Genomic DNA, 22,424 nt, shown 5'->3' on the forward strand with positions numbered 1-22,424 from the left:
TGGTATAGACAACAAAGCTCTTTGATTCAGTGCATAGATCGTGGGTGGGGTGTCAACAAGTAGAAAGCATGCAAATTTTGAACAGTGGGGTAGATGTGATGAACATGTTGGAAATAAATTTGGAATCCCTTTGCCAGTAGTGGCACATTGGAGGTCTGCAAAGAATGCTGTTTTTGGATGCAGCTCATTCAGAATTGTCTGGATTGTATCTGGTATTTTTTTTTTCATTCCTGGCAAGTAACTGAACATTACAGGAAGCAGAAAACCTTGCTGGAGTAATGTGTTTCTGTGAGAGACAATTTGGAATACTTTACTGTCACTGGCTACTGTGTGTTTGTATGTAAAGAAGTCAAAATTAATTTCTGTGTCAATTATTATTCTTTTATTTTATTACAATTAGACATCTGATGTACAAACAGTCATCAAAATGGTTATAATGGTGCAGTGCAGAGGCTGTCTGTGAATGAATGTTACTGACTCTTATTATTTTGCATGGTTAAGTGGCCATTATTCTAACTTTCCAGGACTAGTGTATATTTTTGTGATGCAAACTCAAATATTTTATTTTAGATACTGTGCATCTGTGTTAAACAAACTTGAAATACAGTACTATAGAATTCATTATTTTTTTACCAAAGTCAGTATGCTTTCAATAAAATGTTTATAACTGCAGAACACAGAGGTTACCCATGGATGACAACATCTTACCCTTTTATTGTGACAAAGGTAAACTGTCATTTAGTCTGGCTTTGAAGGATTAGTTTGTAACTGTGTGAAGCAAGTTGAACTACTTTATAATGTCCATTTTTTTAATTAATATCAGAAATCTGAGGTCTACATAGTCGACAAAATGACTGTAATTGATGGACATGGAGGTCATCTGTGTATAAAAAGGATACATGTTTGCTGTTGTTTGATCAATGCTAAACTGTCATTGATGTGACTAGGCATGGCAGTATCACACAATGTTTTACACTTGCTGAAATCCGTATAAACTGATTATTGCTGTGATTTATTTGTTTGTGTGAGTGAGTGTGCACATGTGTGCATGCACACATGGCATGCACAACTGCATGTTTGCACTGAAGGATATTGCAAAGGATCTAATTATATAATATTATCCATAATGTCTTTCATTTTTCATCACATTTCAATATCAGTGTTATATAGAATAAGTTGCTGTCTTTTGATGTCTGGTTATTATGTCTGTGAAAGTAAATAGTCATTGGCATAATATCACAGTAAATTGGCACTGCCATCTAAAAGCACTTGGTTCGTTGTCTGGCTCCTTTGCAGTGGTTCTTTCTGTATAAGGTATGCAGGTCTCTCTGGTTAATATGAAATTCCTGTAATACCACAAAGGCATCCTGTAGGTGAGTTTCCATTGCTCTAATTTGTGGATAGGTAAAATGCAGCATATATATATATATATATATATATATATATATATATATATATATATATATATATATATATGTATATACATGCATGTGTGTAATATACAGTGTCAGTATGTATGTGCATGTATGAAAAAATTATTTCATTATTTTTATCAGTAGACACACAATATTGGGAGAAAGAACATTCATAACTCTTCTGTCTTGCTGTAGATAATAGTCAACAGGTATTTTATCATCAAAAATAAGGTAAAAACGCATTATAGAACATTTCGAATTTCAGAGCTTCTAAGGGCCTGGGGCTGATATCACAGCTGCCTGTGTAAAGAAAGTTTGAAACAGTTTTATTAGGGAGTCACCATCTTCACTTTCTGTCCTGGGTCCCTGTAACCATTTTTTTCTTTCATATTTATCTCAGTCTAACATCAGAGGAGCAAAGACTAGCTGGCTGTATTTTGGAAGCAGTGTTGAAAAAAACATGCCTCTTCTCTTTCTCTTTCTACACACACATATGTGCATCTATATATATATATATATATATATATATATATATATATATATATATATATATATATATGTATATATAGATATATGGTTCCACTTTTAAATACCAAAATCTCATGTGATCAAAGCCCAAAAGCTGAACTCTTATAATCCTGAAACCACATAACACCAAAGCCCAAAATACTGAATCCAAATGCTCAAACCGCACATTCAACCCACTTCAGCAATGCAATACTATACAAAATAAAACATAACACTAAATACCATAAAACACAAACAAAGCACATTTACAACATTAAATAACTACTAACTAACCTTCCCTCAACAAACCAGACTTTCTACAACCAATCTAAGTTGGGGGCTATACGTATCACAACCCATGTATACCAACTCTGGGTTTGCACTACAGTGTGGAAAAGGGCATACACCTTTTTTTACCTTATAGTATGACACACACATCAACTACTAATGGGAGAGTATAAGACATCCATCATATTTGCTCACATACCTCCTATACAAATTTAAAGGGACATACCATATTTACAAATTCTAATTATGGCTTTCCTACAGCATTATCGGTATTATGACATCAGTGCTTTAAATTTCAATCCTCGGACACTCGGCATTCTGAACATTCAGTCTTCTGACCTGTGATGTTCTGCACTTTCAGTATTATAAAGTTTTGGCTTTCCGGTCTCAGCTTCTGGTCTTTGATCATGTCAGATTTATACACACACACATATCTATCTATATATATATATATATATATATATATATATATATATATATATATATATATATGAAACTGTCCCTCCAGCATGTTCTGTTAATTGAGTTAATGAGATTTAGGTCTCTGGAGCATGTGATGCAGAGGGGTTGGGATTTCTTTATATGTAGCATTCTTAGCAGGGCTGGGTCAGACATGGCTTTGTACGTCAAGCAGAGATCACCTCCAAGTAGACGATAAGAGATGGAGAATAGCTGAAGTTTCTTGAGTCTGTCCATGTAGGACATGTGATTAAGGCCTAGAATCCTCTTCATGAGGTACTTCTGTGGCCTCTCCAGCTGTTGCAGGTGTCTAGCGAGGTACACGCCAAATGGGGCATTAAACTCAATGATTGGTCTAATGAGGGATGAGTAGAGAGAAATTATGACCTCTTTCTTCTTGGATGCAAAACCCTTGGTTATGAGATGTGCCACATAGAAGGACTTTCTGACTACAGTGGCAATGTGGTGATTGAAGGAGAGGTTGCAGTCAACCTGGGTGCCCAGATCTCTTACAACACTTTCAGTGTTCAGTGGGCTCCCATCAATGTGGTAATTAGTGGGGACTGAGTTTTTACCAAAGGGGATAACAACACAGTTTTTGGCATTATGCTTAAGGCCATGGCTCTGACACCAGTCATTCGTCTCAGTGAGGCCTCTCTGTAGGATTTCTGCATCACTTGGAGAGTTAATAATTGCTCCCAGCTTCCAGTCGTCTGCAAACTTGGTCAGAAAGAGTACCTATTTGTAGGTCTGGATGTCTGAAAAGTAGATGCTAAACAGAAGAGGACCCAGGACCAATCCCTGTGGGAGTCCACACGTGACTGGTTGCCAGTCTTAGTTGGAATCTACTACTTTCACACTGTGAGTCCTATCTGTGAGACATTTTGCAACCTACCTGGTGATATAGGGGCTGATGCCTATTTTGGTGAGTTTATTAATCATTCCTGAGTGAGGAATGGTATCAAAAGCCTCAGCCAGATCGAAGTAGGCTGTGTGCACTACCTTACCCTCATCCACAGCCTTGGTGAATGACTTGAAGAAGTCAACCAGGTTAAGTAGGCAGGATCTTTCTTTAACAAAGCAAAATTGTGTGGGGTCCAGGGTTTGGAGATTACCCATATCCTTGTTAATTAGATCCATAATGATGCACTCCATAGCTTTACATATCAGACTCATCAAGCTGATGGGGAGATAATTCCCAGGGTCTGTAGTCACTCCCCATTTATGGAGAGGGATGACTGTACCAGATGACTATTTTGTATGACTAGTTCCATGCATTTATGTACATGTCCGTACAGAGCACTGGTGTATGATTCTGCTGTCATGCAGCTATTTTCCATTGGCATGGGTGCTGTGAAGTTAGCCACCTCTGCTTTTAGGAGCCCAAAGCCAGCTTTGGAAAGGTTTTTCAAGGTGGTTACATTTTCAGGGGGTGTGGGTGAGATGTGGATTTCCATAGTGATTAGTTTGTGGTCAGATCTAACCAGGGAGAAATAGACTATTGGTGTAGAGCAACAGTCACCCATGTTAGTGATAACCAAGTCAAGGATGTTACTTGCTCTATTGGGGGTCAGGATGAGCTGCTCCAGGGCATTGGAATGGATGAATTCCAGGAAGCATTGGGCCAGTGCATTGGTACCTGTGTAGTTTTCCCAGTTGATGGAGGGATAGTTGAAGTCTCCTAGTATGAGAGTATTGGGCTGGATCTTGATTGATTCCAGGCTGCTTAGGAATGTGGAGTCTAAGGACATGGTTGGGGTCCTTTAGCAGGCTATGACCTGAATTGCCTTCTTACCCAGTGTTAGTTGTATCTGAAATATCTCAGATGCATTATGCTGGGCTACTAGTCTGGAGGTGTGCAACTTTTTTATGAATATGGAAACACTACCACCTTTGGAGCTTCTGACCATGTTCTGGGGCTGAAAAGTGTGGAATGAGCTGTAGCCTGGAAGCACAGGGGTGCTTTTTGATGCTTTAAACTAGGTCTCCATTACAGCACAAATGTCGACATTCTACATTTTGAGGAGCACTTTGAGTGAGTGCATCTTGAGATTTAGACGTCTAGCTTTAAGCAGCATGACCATCAGATTACATTTGTTTGTAGCTGTTACAGTGGAATTTTGGCCTTTGGAACTCCACCTAAAAAAGGCACTATAGGGGTAGCAAAAGCCTTATCCAGTACCCGGAATCCCAGGGGTGACAGATGCAGGCCATCTCTGGCAAGCATTGAGGCCTGTCAATCATGTCATCTCATGCAGACAGATACTGAGACACCAAACACTTAGCCAATTGTTGAAATCAATCATTTTCTACTTGTACTGAGGTATCATTCTGGGTGATGGTAAGATACTGCTCAGGGCTAGGGTCATACCTGCCTGGGCCACATAATCTGAGAGCTCCTCCATGTCTTTTTTCATGTAGTTCAGGGAGGTTTGTCTGAGGTCATTCACACCACGTGGACAATGACTGAGTCATACTTGAACTTGTGGAGCGCCCTGAATTCATGTGTTATGTGGCGGATCCTGCACCTGATAGATAACTGACTGTTCCCTTCTCTTTATTCATCCTAGTGAGTGAGACACCTGGGTGCCTCACTATTCAGTCTCCTATGATTAGTGTATTGGACAAAGTGTTTTTCTGTAAGGGCTTGGGTTGAGGGGCACAGTGTTGAGGTGTGCTATGTGTCCTGTGGTTGGTGCTGTGTAGTGGTGGTTGAATGCATTTCTGCCTTGTATGTATATATACATATATATATATATATATATATATATATATATATATATATATATAAACACTTAAAATATATGACTATCACTTAAAATGCCTAAAATATATGACTATCACTGTTTCTTTCATTTTTATTCCAATACAGCAATAGAAGGGTATTCAGAAGATGTTTTTTTTGTCTTTTTCTGGGAGAGGTAGGGAGGCAGGTATTACTCAAAGGTAAGATTTATCTATCCATGCACTGATTTGTCATTTGTTGTGAAACACTGTTCTGTTAGCTTTGAGCATTAAGCCTTGGAACCAACCTTTTTCTTAACTGAAAGAAAAAATATAAGACTGAATTTCTTTTGTTTTTCATGAGTTTTACATAGGCTATTACTAGATCAAAATACTTGAAAAAAGTTTTATATGCACCTCACAACACCTAGAATCACATTGATTCTGGAATCAGGGGGTCTCAGATTCCAGCTTAATTCCATTATTTCCACTTTAGTTATTACAGTGCTGTACAGGAGAGTTAGGATAGAGGACACAATGAAAGGATGAAGGTAAAAGTCTGAGAATAAGACAAAAGGTGAAAAAAACAGAAAATAAGTAATCTGTATGGATGGCATGTAGGGGCCTGTACGTGGATAAAACATAGGATGCATTGTGTGGTGGGGGGTTCACTCAGCAGTAGTGGGAGGGTGGCATCATGGAGTGCTTAACATAAGACTCCATTTATCCTAGATTTTGCTCTGACTAGCTTTACCACCTGTGCTTTATTGCATAATCAGTTAATACAAAATAAGACATTTAATTTATTGGTGTCAATCAAGCAAGTGTCAAAATATATTACGTTGTAAGAGAACCAGTCAGCTGTTCTTGCACACTGAAGTGCTTTTATCTCAGATACAAGAGCTGGCAGCAGAATCTGTACTCAATTTTTGGAGACCCCAAAAATTGACGAGTCCCCTACCAAAATTAACAGAGTCTATGGGGCACAGAAGAATTGATGGAAGCAGTGCAGCCACAGTGTTGGGAGTGGGCGTTGTACATAACTTACAGTTTGGGGGCATTGGCAATATTATCCATATCAGACACCCACAACAATAAAAGGGGTGATGAGTTTTTCATTAAAATCAATATAGTTATGCAATCTAGAAGTATTAATTAATATGGCAAAAGCCCAAAATGTGACTAATAAAGTCAGACCCCCACACAGAATAAAGAAAAATGCTAGACATAACCAGATTAATGCATCCAGTGGCATCAGTAGATTTGGTGCAGGGGATCCACAGCAGATAAAAACAAATCAGAATACCCTAATATTAATAAGTGGATAAGAAAGCCCCAGCGAGTATATCGGTGTCAATGGGAAGCCCCAAGCAAAATTAATCTAGTGAAAGCATCCAGACTGGAATGAAAGCAATCACAATTATTTATTTTATTTAACATTTGTTTACCATGAACGTCTGACAGGGACTGAGCCCATTTTCAGTGGATGCCTGGGGAAAAATGCCCCAGATGCATGTCTTTGAAATGTGAGAGAAAACCAGAGCACCTGGAGGAAACCCACATGAAAGCAGGGAGGACATTAAGACTCCACAAAGAAGGCACCCCAGGTGAGAATCAAATCAGAGATCCTCTTACTGTAAGGCAACAATGCTAACTGCTGCAGCACTGCACCACCTGGATTAGTGTGTTCATATCTGCATGCTTGTTTTAGTAGAGAAAAATGCCATTCTAACAGGTTACAGGAATCAAGATACCATATTTGCTAACAGAATTAGTGCCAAACAGTAGGTTTATGGAATTTCATTAACACTTTCAGATCGACAAAATCATACTACAAAAATTAATATGTCCTATGTACTGACAAACTGATATGTGTTTCAGTGGTGTAAATGATTAAATCAGCAATCATGTTTAAAACATTTTGAGGAATTGCATCATGCTTGTTGAAAATATGATGGTCTGCCTTATGACTGTCATTTGCATAATAACATTTGTCCGTTCCCCTTAAATAAACACATATCGCACCAAATGAATACCTTTATTAAAATTCCATAAACATAACTTCATTGACCAACTAATAGTTTCATTTATCACAGCATAAACATCCATATAACAGTTAACATAGGGCAGCAGGACCCCACTTACCCCAACCAAGTAATCAGCATCCTTACCTTCGCATTCTTACTTTTACTTATCAGGCAGCATCCAACCGCTCACTTGAATTTACCAACTCATTGAAATGAACCTCCAACAACAGAGGGGGGACAGAAGAGGGGACAAGCCTGGCTCTCTTCTCTGCCCACCAGCCTGACCAGGCTGTTCCCCCTCCTTCATTCCATAACTTCCAACAAACCCTCCAAAAACAAACCTAACCATACCTAAAGGTCTAACCAAAGTCATTTGGTGTATGCCATACCCTTAGAACCAAACTGGATCCCTGTCAGCAACCTCCCAGTGCCCTAAACTACCAACCTCCAAAGCAACCATTTGACTAAATAGCTGAAATTAAACTAATGAGCCCTCCCCAAAGCCAAAATAACCACGGTACTACCCCCGACCACACAATATCCATATCTTGATATAACCTCTTTAAATCATCAGTCCGCTCATATCCTTCCAACTGTAACTCCAGAATTATTCCCACATCATAATCTTGCAAAAGTACTACAAAGACTGTAAGAGGGTGCCATGCCACATGAAACAATGCAAGCTCAGTTGCATGCTAGTCAGCCTAACTACAGCCCACTTTAGCCTCCACAACAGATACAAGATTGGCCAAAAGAGATTGTTTTTTTTTAGTGACTTCTCCTCCCTCACTGAATTCAGCGGTCCACCAGTACACCCAAAATTAGTGAAAGACCTCTCTCCCAGAAAACCAACACACCAGAAACTCTACACATCATATATACCAACTGATTACACCTCCAATTAATCCATCTAAAGTCTTGGCCAACACAGCATTACCCCCCAGCAATGCAACCTAATCATTCCACTGAATTATAACGCCAGGAAATCAGGTGTACCACCTGCATCTACTCTCAAAGTCACATGGTCTCTAGTTCCAATGAATGTCCCCCTGGCCTACCAATGCAGTCCTCCTAAAACAACTCCATCATGAACCATCCTGCCATGGCCACAACTTGACTGCTCATTAGTCTTACACTGCCAACCCCTCACTAGACGTGTCATAGTGCTGTTCTTCCTGTATCCCTGCTCTGCTAAGGTTAACTTTCCAAAAACTATACAACTCCCTTACCCACCTCTCAGCTTCTTAGACCAAGAAATCTGGAGAAAGCCACAACAAAAGTGGGACAAAGCCCAAAAAAAGGGAAAATTTTAAATACTGCTGTCACAAACTTAGAAAACAAAAGTACAGTAGCATGAATTTTCTGAAGGGAATTCTTTAACTTCAAACCTTAATGATTTGACATTAATTTCCAGAAAAACAGAATTTATGAAAAACAGCCCAAAATGTATGCCTTCCTATAAAGGATACCCCAAACTCCCGCAACACAAATTTAACCAATCTAGCAATGCTGTACCATAAGCCTGCTGTATGAAAATATATCTCAAAATCCAACAGCAAGCCTAAACAATGGCTTGCTTAAGGCTTCTAACATCTGCATAACCCCAAAACCCCAGTTCCTCCAATATCCCCCAACACACCTGTATACCTACAATGCCTCATCAAACCCTACCTGCCTCTAGAAGTCATAAATACTGAAATTGTTATGACTCCACCCCATCAGTGGTACACCAGACTCCCTATAAGCAATCCCCATCCCAGCTTCACCCTGCCCCAACATACCTCCTCCTCACTTGCCCACACTACCCACAATCCAAACGAACACCAACATGCCTTAATGAGCACAAAATGATTAAGATTACCTGCAACCTCATTAAGTGCCACTCTGCAACAAGAACCACTCTAGCGACCCGGACATCTACCGCATCAACCTCCATCACTTTCAGCACCGCACTTCCTTCAGGCCACTGTGTAGCACTGCAGCAGTTAAAACACTTATCACAACATCACATCTGTGAACACAATGTGCACCACTCCAGAGGCAAGAACATCCATCCCATCAGAATCCATCACATCTCAAATCCACTTCTTTCAGGCCACTGCCTGATGCCCACTCTGCACTTTGCCTTCAGCAAAAGAAAAGAAAATTGTAAATTCCCTGCACACATATGGACCAAAAGTTTCTTAACATTGGGCACTGCCAAGAACCCACCACTATATCCCACATCGAATCCTTTTGATTCCAGCGAAGGAGCCCACTGCAAAAATAAAACAGTCTTATGCCACCAACAGCAATAACTGAACCGGTACATTTAAATGATGCCTATTAAAATGCAAAACACAAACTGAACTACCAACTGGAGTATGTTACAAGTAAACAGTGCTTACAAGGGATAACTGAAATATCAAATTACCTGTCTCACCTAACAATTTCTATATGAAACCTATGCAGGCCAAGTTAACTTATTTCTGCAAATAGTCTTGGGGACATTTCCCTAAGCAAGTACTACAGGAGTATACCAGTGCAATCATCCTTACCTCATTTAAAAGTTTAAGAAAACGACAGTCATCTGTTAGAAAATGTAGAAAATGTGACCACGACAACTTTCCCCCAGTGCGGCTTTGCTCTACAAGCAGCTGTAACAGCAACATGTACCTGTCAATGAAACGTATATGCTTAGCAATAAATGAAATACCTCCATAGCATACCGATGGCTCTCAAGTGCACTCCATCCCAAGGAATGCTCTCCCTCTGGGGTCATAAAGTTCATGTTCCTCAAAACTCTACATGCCCGCCACACACTTCACACTAGATTTAACTGATATCAGTGAAAAACACATCACTATACCATCAAAAACCTATTCCAAATAAAACCATCCCTTTTCAATCTTCCCAAGAGCCTCCCAGTAAAGCCATCAGCGTGGCTCCAAGTTCCAAGCTCAAGTGTATCGCAATACAAGGATGTACCAGCATATTTTTGCATTTTAGCTATCCTATGTCCTTTCCAATTGAAGCTGACATTCCCTAAATAATGCCCTTTAAAGCATATAAGATGCTAAAATACATCTTACCCTCCACCATACCTCTCAACCTCTACAAACAAAACTTGGATAAAGCTATAAGCAAAAGTAGGCTGAAGACTCAAAACAGAGAGAATTTTTTTTATTATCCCATTAGCAGGACATTCTGCACATACCTCTTAACTCTTAATCTCTTAGAGCAAGAAATCCAGACAAAGCCTCGACTCAATGAGACCAAACTATGAAATAACAGCTAGACAAATGACTTACCATCTGAAGTAGGGAAAACCTTTAAGAAGGGCTCCCACAATTCCAAAAAGCTGATAGAATAGCTCAGGCATCAGCACAAAATTCAAACTGGACTTTTTTTTTAAATCTGTACAGACAGGTATTTTAAAATAAAAAGGAACAACTAATATTCTCACCCAATGACTTATAAAATAAAATTTGTCTTCAGTACGTTGAGCCAAACCTTACCATCACCCTCCCCCATGGCCATTAAAGCCACACAACACATGTATGACTGACACCCATTCTTCATGGCAACTTGCCGAAGGAACAAACACACATTTTCTTCAGGACACCATAACTGTGGCATCCTCTGCTGCTCACCACAGCACCACCACTAAGGAGCACTTCCTCAACAGTAAACACCTGACATTGAGCACCTCTTTCCCCACAACTTCCATGAAGCAAGCCATCCTGAATGCCAAAAACCAGAGAAAGAGTCACCAGCCAACACCAATCAATTATGGCACAGTCACCAACCAACTCTCAAGATTAGCAATCTACCTACCCCACACCCAGCAACAAAACACCCCACAAAAGAGACCACCAATGCATGAAAACCCACCTCCTCCCACCAGCCAGCAAAGCTTCCCACAGGTAAGTGTGAGCCACTAAGGGAACAAACCAAAATTAGGAGGCAAACTGTGGACATTTTGTGAAAATCCCTACCTCTGGACAAACCTCGGTAGGGGGACAAAAGCACAAAAAAGGGACATGCTTTAACTATTTCTCTTATAAACTTAGAAAGAGGAGAACTCTGAAAGTTGCTCAAATAATAGGATATGTGTTCATAGGTTCATAGGTTCATAGGTAGGTACTAGGCTATCGGCCCAAGGACCTAAATAAGCCTAGCAAACAAGGTTCCCCTGGCTTACGCCACTCAAAAAAGCTAATTTCCTGTGCCCCTGTCGAGCAGAATCACAGATGTGATCCCTGGGGTATATTTCCTATTTCCTATCCACTCATCAAGATTTTTCTTGAAAAGTGCTAATGAGGAACTTTGCTTAACATAGATGGGTAGTTTGTTCCAGAGTATAGTAAGTCTCTGGAACAAGAATCTATCACTCCAGCATGTCCTGTTTATTGTGGTGACAATGTTTAGGTCCCTAGAGCATGTAGCTCAGAGGGATTGGGATTTCTTTAGGTGTAGCATGTCCAACAGCTCTTGGTTTAGCAGAGCTTTATATGTTAGGCAGAGATCTCCTCAGAGTAGGCGATATGCTACAGAGTAAAGTTGGAGTTTTTGAGACGGTCAGTGTAGGGCATTTGTTTGAGGTCAGTAATCCTCTTCATGAGGTACTTCTGTGACCTTTCCAGCTGCTGCAGATGTCTTGAGAGGTACATTCCAAAAGGGGCGTTGTACTCTATAATGTGTCTAATGAGTGCCGAGTAGAGGGGAACAATGACCTCTTTTTTCCTGGATAAGAACCCTTTTGTGATGAGGTGTGCCACATAGAAGGATTTCCTGACTACTGTGGTGAAGTGATTATCAGAGGAGACAGAGTTTTTAGCAAAGGGGATGACAATGCACTTTTTGGCATTGAGCTTGAGGCTATGCCTCTGACACCAGGCATCTGTCTCAGTGAGGCCCTTCTGTAGGATGTCCACATCATTTGGGGACTCAACTATGGCTCCTAGTTTACAGTCATCTGTGAACTTCATTAGCCAGAGGCCTTCTGTGTTAGCCTCTACTTCAGAGAAGTAGATACCAAACAGGAGAGGTCCCAGGATTGAACCCTGTGGTACTCCATTTGTCACTGGTTTGAAGTCAGATTTGGAGTCTGCACCTTTTACAGTGTAGGTTCTGTCAGTGAGCCAGTTGGCAATCCATCTTGTGACGTATGGATTTATACTTAGTTTAGTGAGTTTAGCTATAATTCCAGAATGGGGGATGATGTCGAAAGCCTTGGCAAGGTCAAGATAGGCTGTGTGAACCACCTTACCCACATCTACAGCTTTGGTGACTGCCTCAAACAAGTCAATCAGGTTCAGAAGGCATGATCTGCCTTTTACAAACACAGACTGGGTGGGGACCAGAGTTTCAAGGTTACCAATGTCTTTGTTTATGAGTTCCATGATGATATGTTCCATGGCCTTGCAGACCAGGCCTTGCAGGCTAATAGGGCAATAGTTCCCAGGATCAGTGGTGGCTCCCTCTATGTAGAGTGGGATAACTGTTGCTGAGCACCATTCAGTGGGGACAAAGCCTGATGTGAAACTATGATTAAACATGGTGCTTAGGTGGGAAGCCATTTCATTCTGAAGTTCATGTAAAATGCAGCTTGGGATGTTGTCCGGTCAAATGGATGCTGTGTTTTTGGTTTTAGAGAGTGCAGCTTTTACCTGCATAGATGTGATTACAGGGACTCTGCATTCTTCCTGTATAGATATGGGTCCTTTAGGGGGTGATAGACGGGGTAAAGTTAACACTGAACCTATCTGCCAGGATGTTGGCAATATCAGTTGGTTCTGTAATTTTCGTGCCGTTGTGCTGTAACTCAGAGCAGATCTGGGTGCTGCCATTGACATTTTTGACATAGCTATAGAATGCTTTGTGGTTGCCCTTAGAATCAGCGGGTATTTTGTTTTTGTAGCTAGCTTTGGAGGATCTTATAATGGATCTCAGCTTCTTACTGAGGCTTACCAGGGAGCTCCTCCACTCATGGGATTTTACTCTCTTTTGCAACAGTTTCTTCCTTCTGTTGTAGAGTTTGTTTATGGCAGGGGACCACCAGATTGGCTTCCCTTTTTTTGGAGGATAGTGTCTTGGTTCTGTTTGGGATAACATGATCCATGCACTTGTGTAAGTGCTTATAGAGAGCAATTGTGTAAGATTCAGCAGTCGTAACTGTATTGTCCATCTGCATGGGTGTCATGAAGATCGCCACTTCTGTCTTAAGAAGCATGAAGTTGGCTTTGGAGAAATTTTTTACCATGTTTTCCTTAATGGTGGGTGGAGGCAGGATGCGGATGTCTAGGGTGATTAGCTTATGATCGGATCTCACCAATGAGGAGTTGACTCCAGGTGTGGAACACCGGTCACTCATGTTGTTAATGATTAGGTCTAGGATATTGTTGCCCCTGGTGGGGGTGTGGATAAGGTGTTCCAGGGCATTGGAATTTATGAATTCCAGAAAGCGTTGAGTGAAGGAGTTGGTACATGAGTAGTTTTCTCAGTTAATGGTGGGGTAGTTGAAATCGCCCATTATTAGGATGTGTGGCTGAACCCTAATATATTCCAGTATATCAAGAAAAGTGGAGTGGGAATCCTGGGGCATGGTGGGGGAGCTGTAGCAAGCTACAATTTGGATTGCAGTTTTGCCCAGAGTTAGTTGCACTTGGATAACCTCGGATGCATTATGCTGCACAACTAGCCTGGAGGTGTGGATATCCTTAACAAATATGGACACACCTCCGCCTTTGGTCTTCTGGTCCAGGTTAGATGGCCGAAAAGTGTGGTATGAGTTATAGTCTCGTAATGCAGAGGGTGCTCGAAAGAGCCTTGAACCAGGTCTCAGTCACTGGACAGATATCGATGTTCTCCATTTTAAGGAGTGCCTCGAGTGAGTGTATTTTGAGATTTAGACTTCTAGTTTTGAGTAGCATTACCCTCAGTTTTTGCTTGCCTGTTCCTGTTACATGATGAATTTGTCATTTGAACTTTGCCTAAAAAAGGCACTATTGTGGTGGCAAGACCCTTAGCTAGTATCCGGAATCCCAGGGGCAACAGGTGCAGGCCATCTCTGGCAAAGCACCATGGTCTGTCGACCATGTTGTCCCAGACAGACAGATACTGGATGCCCTTAGAATGACACCAGAAGCTTAGCCAATTGTTGAAGTCAATCATTTTGTCCTTGTACTGCGGTATCATTCTGGGTGATGGCAGGATGCTACTCAGGGCTAGGGTCATACCTGCCTGGGCTACAAGACTGGAGAGCTCTTCCATGTCTCTTTTCATATAGTTCAGGGAGGTACATCTCAGGTCGTTCACACTAACATGGACAATGACAGAGTCATATTTGTACTTGTTTTGGAGTGACCTGAGTGTGTGGGTTATGTGGCGGATCCTGGCACCCGACAGGCAGCTGACAGTAACCTTCTCCTTGTTTAGCCTGGTGACTGGGACATCAGTGTGCCTGACTATAGAGTCACCTCTGACTAGTGTGCTGGGTATGCTGTTTTGCCTTATAGACTGTGGTTTATTGGCACACAGAGTCTCTGGGATATGTGCCATTTGGGTTGTGTTAAGGGGTGGAGGTTGCTTGCGTTTATGCTTTGGAGGTCTCTGTTGCTTGAGCAGATTATTATTGAGAGCCTCCAAGAATGTTTTTGTGTTTCTATGTGTGGATTTTGGTGGTGTAGGTTTAGTGGGACTATGTGATGAGTATGGTGTGGTGCAAGTGTTTACCTTTTCCTCTTGACTGTCAAGTTTAGTCTTGGTTGGAGAGAGCTTTACCTCCAGTTTGGCTAGATAAGTGCATCTCTCACAGGTTGTGGTGTTGGGTGGTAGGAGGAGAGGGTTGTTTGTGTACATGAGGCAATTGCTACATTGCCCCAAGATGCCCAGATTCATCGCATAGACAGGAGAGAGCACTGGGAGCTGACCCTTTGACATGCCTGAGTAAAAAACTACTTTCCTCTAGACAAGTGAGGAAAGTGAGTATAAGAGCTGTTTTTCTCTAAGCAAGTGAGGAAAGTAAGTACAAAAACTGTTTCCCTCTAGGTAAAGAGGAAGGTTGAGTGCTGTAGTAATTTGTAGCTTATTTAGTGCTAACAACAAATTCTGAAGAAGTGCTGAGCATGAATAAGCAAATTCAAGTGCTAAAACTAAGAATCTGTACCTGGATCTTGTGGTAGATAGGCTACCTAGTGCTTACCACTGCCACTGATAAGCTAGAATGCTTACATCCAACACAGAAAGGCTTGGGGGCTCAGAAGCTTACAAAAAAGCAAATCTGTATCTGGACTAGACTAGTTACAGGAACAGTTTGAAACAAGCGCAAACGTGGGCTTTTAAGCCAGAAAGTTGAAAGAGATGGAAAAACTGCCAAAACGGCCAATAAACTACAATTTCTGGGCCAGAAACCACTCTTGTGGTAGATAGGCTACCTAGTGCTTACCACTCCCACTGATAAGCTAGAAGGCTTCCCTCCAACACAGAAAGGCTCAGGGGCAGGGGGATCAGAAGCTTACAAGCAGTCCTGGATACAGCAAATCTGTATCTGGACTAGACTAGTTACAGGGAAAGGTGGGAAACAAGCGCAAACACAGGCTTTTAAACCAGAAAGTTAAAAAAGATGGAAAAACTGCCAAAACGGCCAATAAACTACACTTTTTGGGCCAGAAACCACACTTGTGGTAGATAGGCTACCTAGTGCTTACCACTCCCACTGATAAGTTAGAAGGCTTCCCTCCAACACAGAAAGGCTTTGGAGGCTCAGAAACTTACAAACAGTCCTGGTTACAGAAAATCTGTATCTGGACTAGACTAGTTACAGGAAAGGCAGGAAGCAAGCTTAGAATTTTTTTTGTTAGGTGTAAAGGGAGAAAGGAGAAACAGAAGATAATTCAAAATTAAGGACCTAAGTGGCTTGCCTTTCACAAATGTTCTCTCTGTTTTAGGTAGAATGAGCTAGTGACACTAGACTGGAACAGAGCTGGGATAGAGCTGAACAGATGGGACTGCTAGGAGTGTCTGAATATGATCTCACTGTACTCGGCTGAGTGAGCAAATGAGATAGACCCAGGAGGAGTATTCAAACACAAATTTACAGAAGGGGCAGGCAATTCAAAAGCCACCAATATTAATACCAGAACAAGAACAGGGAGGGAGGGCAAGAAACTAACTGCAGGGAGAGAGAGAAAATGGTATTCTATGAAACAATTAAATAGAAAAATAAATAACTACAGAGAGACACAGACCACAGTATTCAATGAAACAATTAAATAGACAGAAAAATAAAATGCAGTACAATCTTTAACACTGCAAGTTTGAACTTAACTCAGCTAGTAATGCAGTTGATTGTAGGTATGTAGCAAAAGCCAAACAACTCAGATATTGAGCAGTAATAAACTGCCATACATTGTCTGTAGAATGTGAGAGAAAACAGAATGGCAAGAGAAAACCCATATGGACACAGAGAAAATTTGCATGCTCCTGCAAAAATAACCAACTGGGATCCAAGCTAGCTAACAGCACACTGAGCCAGCAATTCTACCACTTCTACCACTGTCCTATCCATGCCTGTCCAGTGTTGTTGAATCTAAAATCTGGAGAATGCAAGGACAGTGTTAAAAATTGGTCTTACACACTTAGATTTTCCAGCTTGTAAACATGATTTGAAGGATGGTTAAGTACAACATAATTAAATCAGCATGCCTTATCATAGCATATGATTTTGATAAATGACAGCCATGTGTCCATAAATGGCAGCCATGTGTCCTAATATGTACAGTAAGTCACTGAGGAGAACATACAGCAATGAGATTTCTTTTCAGGATGAGCCCTCTCCAAGTTTCCCTTCATGAAAGGTACAGTAGCCTTATAAGTGTATTTTTTTTATATGTTAAGCAAGTGTAAAGTGGTTGAAAAAGAGCCATTGCTAAGTTCACATATATTCTTAAGCACAAAAGTTCCATGAACATCTCAGCGAAAGAGGTACTTAATGAGATTCAGAAACTGCCACAACCTGTCAAACCTCTCCCTCCCCTATACACCTGATAAATGGTTAACACGCATTCCATTTATTCATCTGTGCCCCAGCCCATGAAAAACAGACACTTTGCCTTACCAACGGCAAGGTGCAGCCATGGCTATTCCACCCCCAACAATGGTTGTTACAAAACGGGAACTCTCGCAGCAAAACTTAACCTCAGTACTGCAAATGCTTCCTTAATGAAATGCAGCAGCTTAGTGCACCCTTACTTTAGATATCATTCCCAAACCCCAGTAAGTTGTTAGACCATTAGGACCTGAATCATTATCCTCCTTTATTGGATAATTAATTTATTAATTATTTTAGATGGAAAACGTTATAAAATGGTTGTCTAAGCCTCATTTGGGGTTTTTTCTGATGAAGAAGTTCGAAAATGGATTTGTATTGACAGCGTTAATTTGGAGTTGTGTGCTTTTACATCAAACTTCGTGTACTACACTGAAAAACTTGGAGTTGTGTGTTTTTATATTAAACTACGTGTACTACACTGTCTTGGTGCCCTTATTTGGTTCTCCTGCGAACCTTTTATTTGGTTCTAGTTTTCACTTGGTTCGTTTTCATCTCTTGGATTGCTTGGTTTTTGTAATTTTGAGATGTCGGAGATTCCAGGGGTGGAGTCTGACAAAGATACACGCAACAACGAGAAAGGAGAACTGAGGAAGGTGAATGGCCAACTTTCCCAGTTGGTGGCACTATTGATGCCGGCATGCCAATCTATTGTGCTTTTAGCTTCTAGCTCTGGTTCTGGCCCTTACTCGTCTCAACAAGGACGTAATTTTTCCAAATTCACAACCAATACTATTTCGGGTCAGGAACGACCCAACGGACCTGTGAGTTGACATGACGATGACTTTATGGATTTCCTACGTCTGTTAGCTTCCAACAGTTCTGCGACTCGAGATACAGACAAAGGACACCAAAGAGATGCTATCGACAATGATTATCCGCCTAACCAAGGTGACTTTTTGACAAAATCTTATTTTGTTGATTATAAAGTATTTATAGACAAGAAATATTCCCTGTATAACTCTCAAACTGTTTCTAATCAGAGTCATACACCGTCCAAAGCATACAGGGAAAATTTGGACTTTTTATATTTTTATATGGAGAAGTATAAACGTTTAGGATGTGATTGCACTTTTCTTAAAGAGTGTTTAGACAAAAAAATTGTTCCAAAAGGTTTGCGAGTTTGCAAATTTCAAAACAGGGTGGAAGAGGGCTCTGAATTTCATTCTGAATTGATCAACAATTTTGATAAATGTGGTTTAGAACTGGTTAGGGCTATTCTTAACAAAAATGAAAGGGTTAGGACAGTACTTTTGTCTAAAATGGAAAATATTAATACTGCCATCATTAATGATCTTCTTTTTACTGTGGAATCTGAGAAGAATTTATATTATGATATTTTTGCACAAATAGATTCAGGATGTAAAGAAAATATGAAAAGGAAACAAGGAAAATTGGACAGGGACCTCAAAGAATATAAGGAAGGTAAGGCCTTTCCCAAACCTAGACCATTTAATTCTTTCTTTAAAGAACTCAATTCAGATGGTAAGAACAGATGTTATGACGAAACTTATGAACACTAACAAACACTTCATGAAGTATTGGTTGTAACCCAAGGAGGGGTCCCTTTAGATCACTCACCTCCAGTTCGGAGGTCAGACAGGATTCGCAAACAGAACCCAGTTTTTTACAATTCCTACCATTACAGGGGGAATTACAGGAGGTAGGCACGTGTAGTACCAATTCACAGATAAGTCAGCAAGGTAATATTTTTGAGTTTCAAAATTACAAAATATTTAATTATAGCAATTTGGATATAAACTTGGATTATTTTAAACTTTTTTCAAAAGGTTTTAAATCCATTCCTACTAGGAAAACCATTATTCCAAGCGCTATAGTTGATTTAAAGTTGTTTTTAAGGAAAAAGAACTTGTCATTAATATTTCATGACTTTAATTCTAACAACCCAGGTACAACAATGTTAAAGAAAAAAAGTACTATTAATCCTCTTCTGCACCCTCAACTCAAAATATGGAACATTTATTGGAAAGGGAAATTAGAGATACAGTGGGACAACACAAAGTATATTCCAACCTTTCCAAAGAGGAGAAAAAGTTATTGAATGATCTGAAGGACAACAGATCCATCAGGATCATGCAACCGGACAAAGGATACAATATTATATGAATCAAAAATGAAAGACCTGTTATATGACACTTACAAATATTCTAAAGCTTCTATTAATGAAGTTCATATTGCAAATTCAAAAATTAATATTAAGCTTAATGACTTATTATTTGAAGGTTCCATCAACATTGAATTGTTCATTTTTTGTCCAACAAACACCTAAGGGTTCCCTCGGTCTTTGGTATTCCCAAAGTACACAAAGACTCGGGGGACCCTCCTTTACGGGTTATTGTTTCTTCTGAAGGATCTGTTATTTCCCCTTTGGCTAAATTTGTGGATGACAAACTAAAGGAGCTTTCCAATATGGGTGATACAGTTCTAAGGGACTCATGGGACTTTCTCAGACAAATCAAACCTAATTTATACTCTCCCAACATACTTTTTGTTACTTTAGATATAGTGGACCTGTTTGGTTCTATCCCCCATGATATTGGTCTCCTATGGTTAGAAGAAAGTATGAGGGAAAGCACTTTTATTTCTCCCGACGATTTCAGAAATTGCCTTTTATTTATGGAGGTCATTCTAAAAAACAACTATATGTACTTCCAAGGAGAGTTTTTCAAACAAGAAAAAGGTGTAGCTATGGGAGCCAAATGTGCTCCCACATATGCCAACATAGTTTTATCATGGTGGGAGAAATTGTTTGTTATTCACAGTCATTTTTCCAGTTGTTGGTGTTTATATAAACTGTTCCTTGACGACATTTGCATTTTTTGGACCGATTCCCTTGACAGGTTTTTTGAATTTTTAGACTACATTAAGGGTACTACCAACTTTTTGGATTTCACTTTTAAATTCAATCAGCAGGAATTAATATTTTTGGATATTTCTTTAAATAAGACTAATAATGTTTTTTCATCTAAAATACATAGAAAACAAACTTTATCTAATTCCTATTTGCATTTTAAAAGTGGTCATCCGTTTTTTCAAAAAAAGAATTTGGTCAAGGGACAATTAGTTAGAGCTTGTCGAATGACTTCAAATGATGAAGACTTTAACAAGGAATGTGAATTAGTTCTGAATATGCTCAGAGAGAGAGGTTACCCAAACAACCTGATGCAAGAATTGGTTGACGTGGTAGTTGAAGGAAGAAAGGGAGATTTTCCCCTATTTTGGGCCATGATATTCCTGCCACAACTGAAACAGAGGTCCAAAACACCATTCACAACAACTGGGAACAAGCCTACATTCTGGACTATACAGGTGACTCATGTGCTATTAAAGACGTTATAAGTAGAGAATGGGATAGGTTTTCACAAATTTCAGATTTGGCACAGATGGATAAGCAACCTTTAAAATTTATTTATAGAAAAGACTTGAATTTCAAACAATTGTTTGAGTTTAGTGGACGTTCAAGTACACGGTGTAGATCAGGTAGGTTGGGAACCTTCAAATGTGGTTTTTGTTCTCAATGCCCACATATAGCCAACAGTTCTAGTTTATATATATCCTATAGAAACAGGCAAATTACTAGCACTAGTTTCTACAATTGTAACACTAACGGGGTAGTTTATATTGCCACTTGTAACCAATACAATTCCTTATATGTAGGGAAGACTGAGAGGAAGTTGAAGCTTAGAATTTATGAACATTTTTATGAAATTAAGAAACAGAATGGAAACAACACTCTGTTTCATCATACCTTGGTATGTAAGCAAGCTTCCTTCAGTTTTTTTGTCTTGGAGACAGTTCCTAAAGAGATAACGGGTGGTATGTGGGAAGCTAAGCTGGAATATAGAGAGCTGTTTTGGCAGATCATCCTTGACTCTACAAAACCACCAGGTTTAAATGATTTTTTGTCCATTATTCCAGTACTTAAATTAAGAGCAGCCAAGCTTTAGTTTATCAAAATTTCCACTAGATGGCAGTATTTTAACATATTCAAAACACCTAATCTAGCAGAATGAAATTGTTTTTTACCATTGTAAAACGATTTTTATGAATACACACACACATATATATATATATATATATATATATATATATATATATATATATATATATATACATTTTTTTATAAGTATAAAATATTGTTATCAACTAAATGTTATACTTACATATTTTTAACTTTTATAATGGTTATGTTATGTTATATTAAATATTGTGGTAAATGTGGAACTCATGTTCCTTTAGTTAGGGAAGGTTTCTTTTAACATGGTGCTTTATCCAATTATACTTTATTGGATAATTAATGTATTAATTATTTTAGATGGAAAAAGTTATAAAATGGTTGTCTAAGCCTCATTTGGGGTTTTTTCTGATGAAGAAGTTTGAAAATGGATTTGTATTGACAGCGTTAATTTGGAGTTGTGTGCTTTTACATCAAACTTTGTGTACTTCACTGAAAAACATGGAGTTGTGTGTTTTTATATTAAACTACGTGTACTACACTGTCTTGGTGCCCTTATTTGGTTCTCCTGCGAACCTTTTATTAGGTTCGAGTTTTCACTTGGTTCGTTTTCATCTCTTGGATTGCAAGGTGCAGCCATGGCTATTCCACCCCCACCAATGGTTGTTACACAATGGGAACTCTCGCAGCAAAACTTAACCTCAGTACTGCAACTGCTTCCTTAAGGAAATGCAGCAGCTTAGTGCACCCTTACTTTAGATATCATTCCCAAACCCCAGTAAGTTGTTAGACCATTAGGACCTGAATCAGCATGCATTAGGGAATACAAAGTCCGAACTTCAAATGCTACCATTATTTACTGATTTTAATTCTCAAACATTTGCCAGAAAACCACAAAGTATACAAGGAACAGACCAAAATAAAGAGCAATATATAAT

Source organism: Protopterus annectens, chromosome 8.part0 (assembly GCF_019279795.1).
Source record: "Protopterus annectens isolate FY-2018-M chromosome 8.part0, PAN1.0, whole genome shotgun sequence".
NCBI classification, from domain to species: domain Eukaryota; kingdom Metazoa; phylum Chordata; order Ceratodontiformes; family Protopteridae; genus Protopterus; species Protopterus annectens.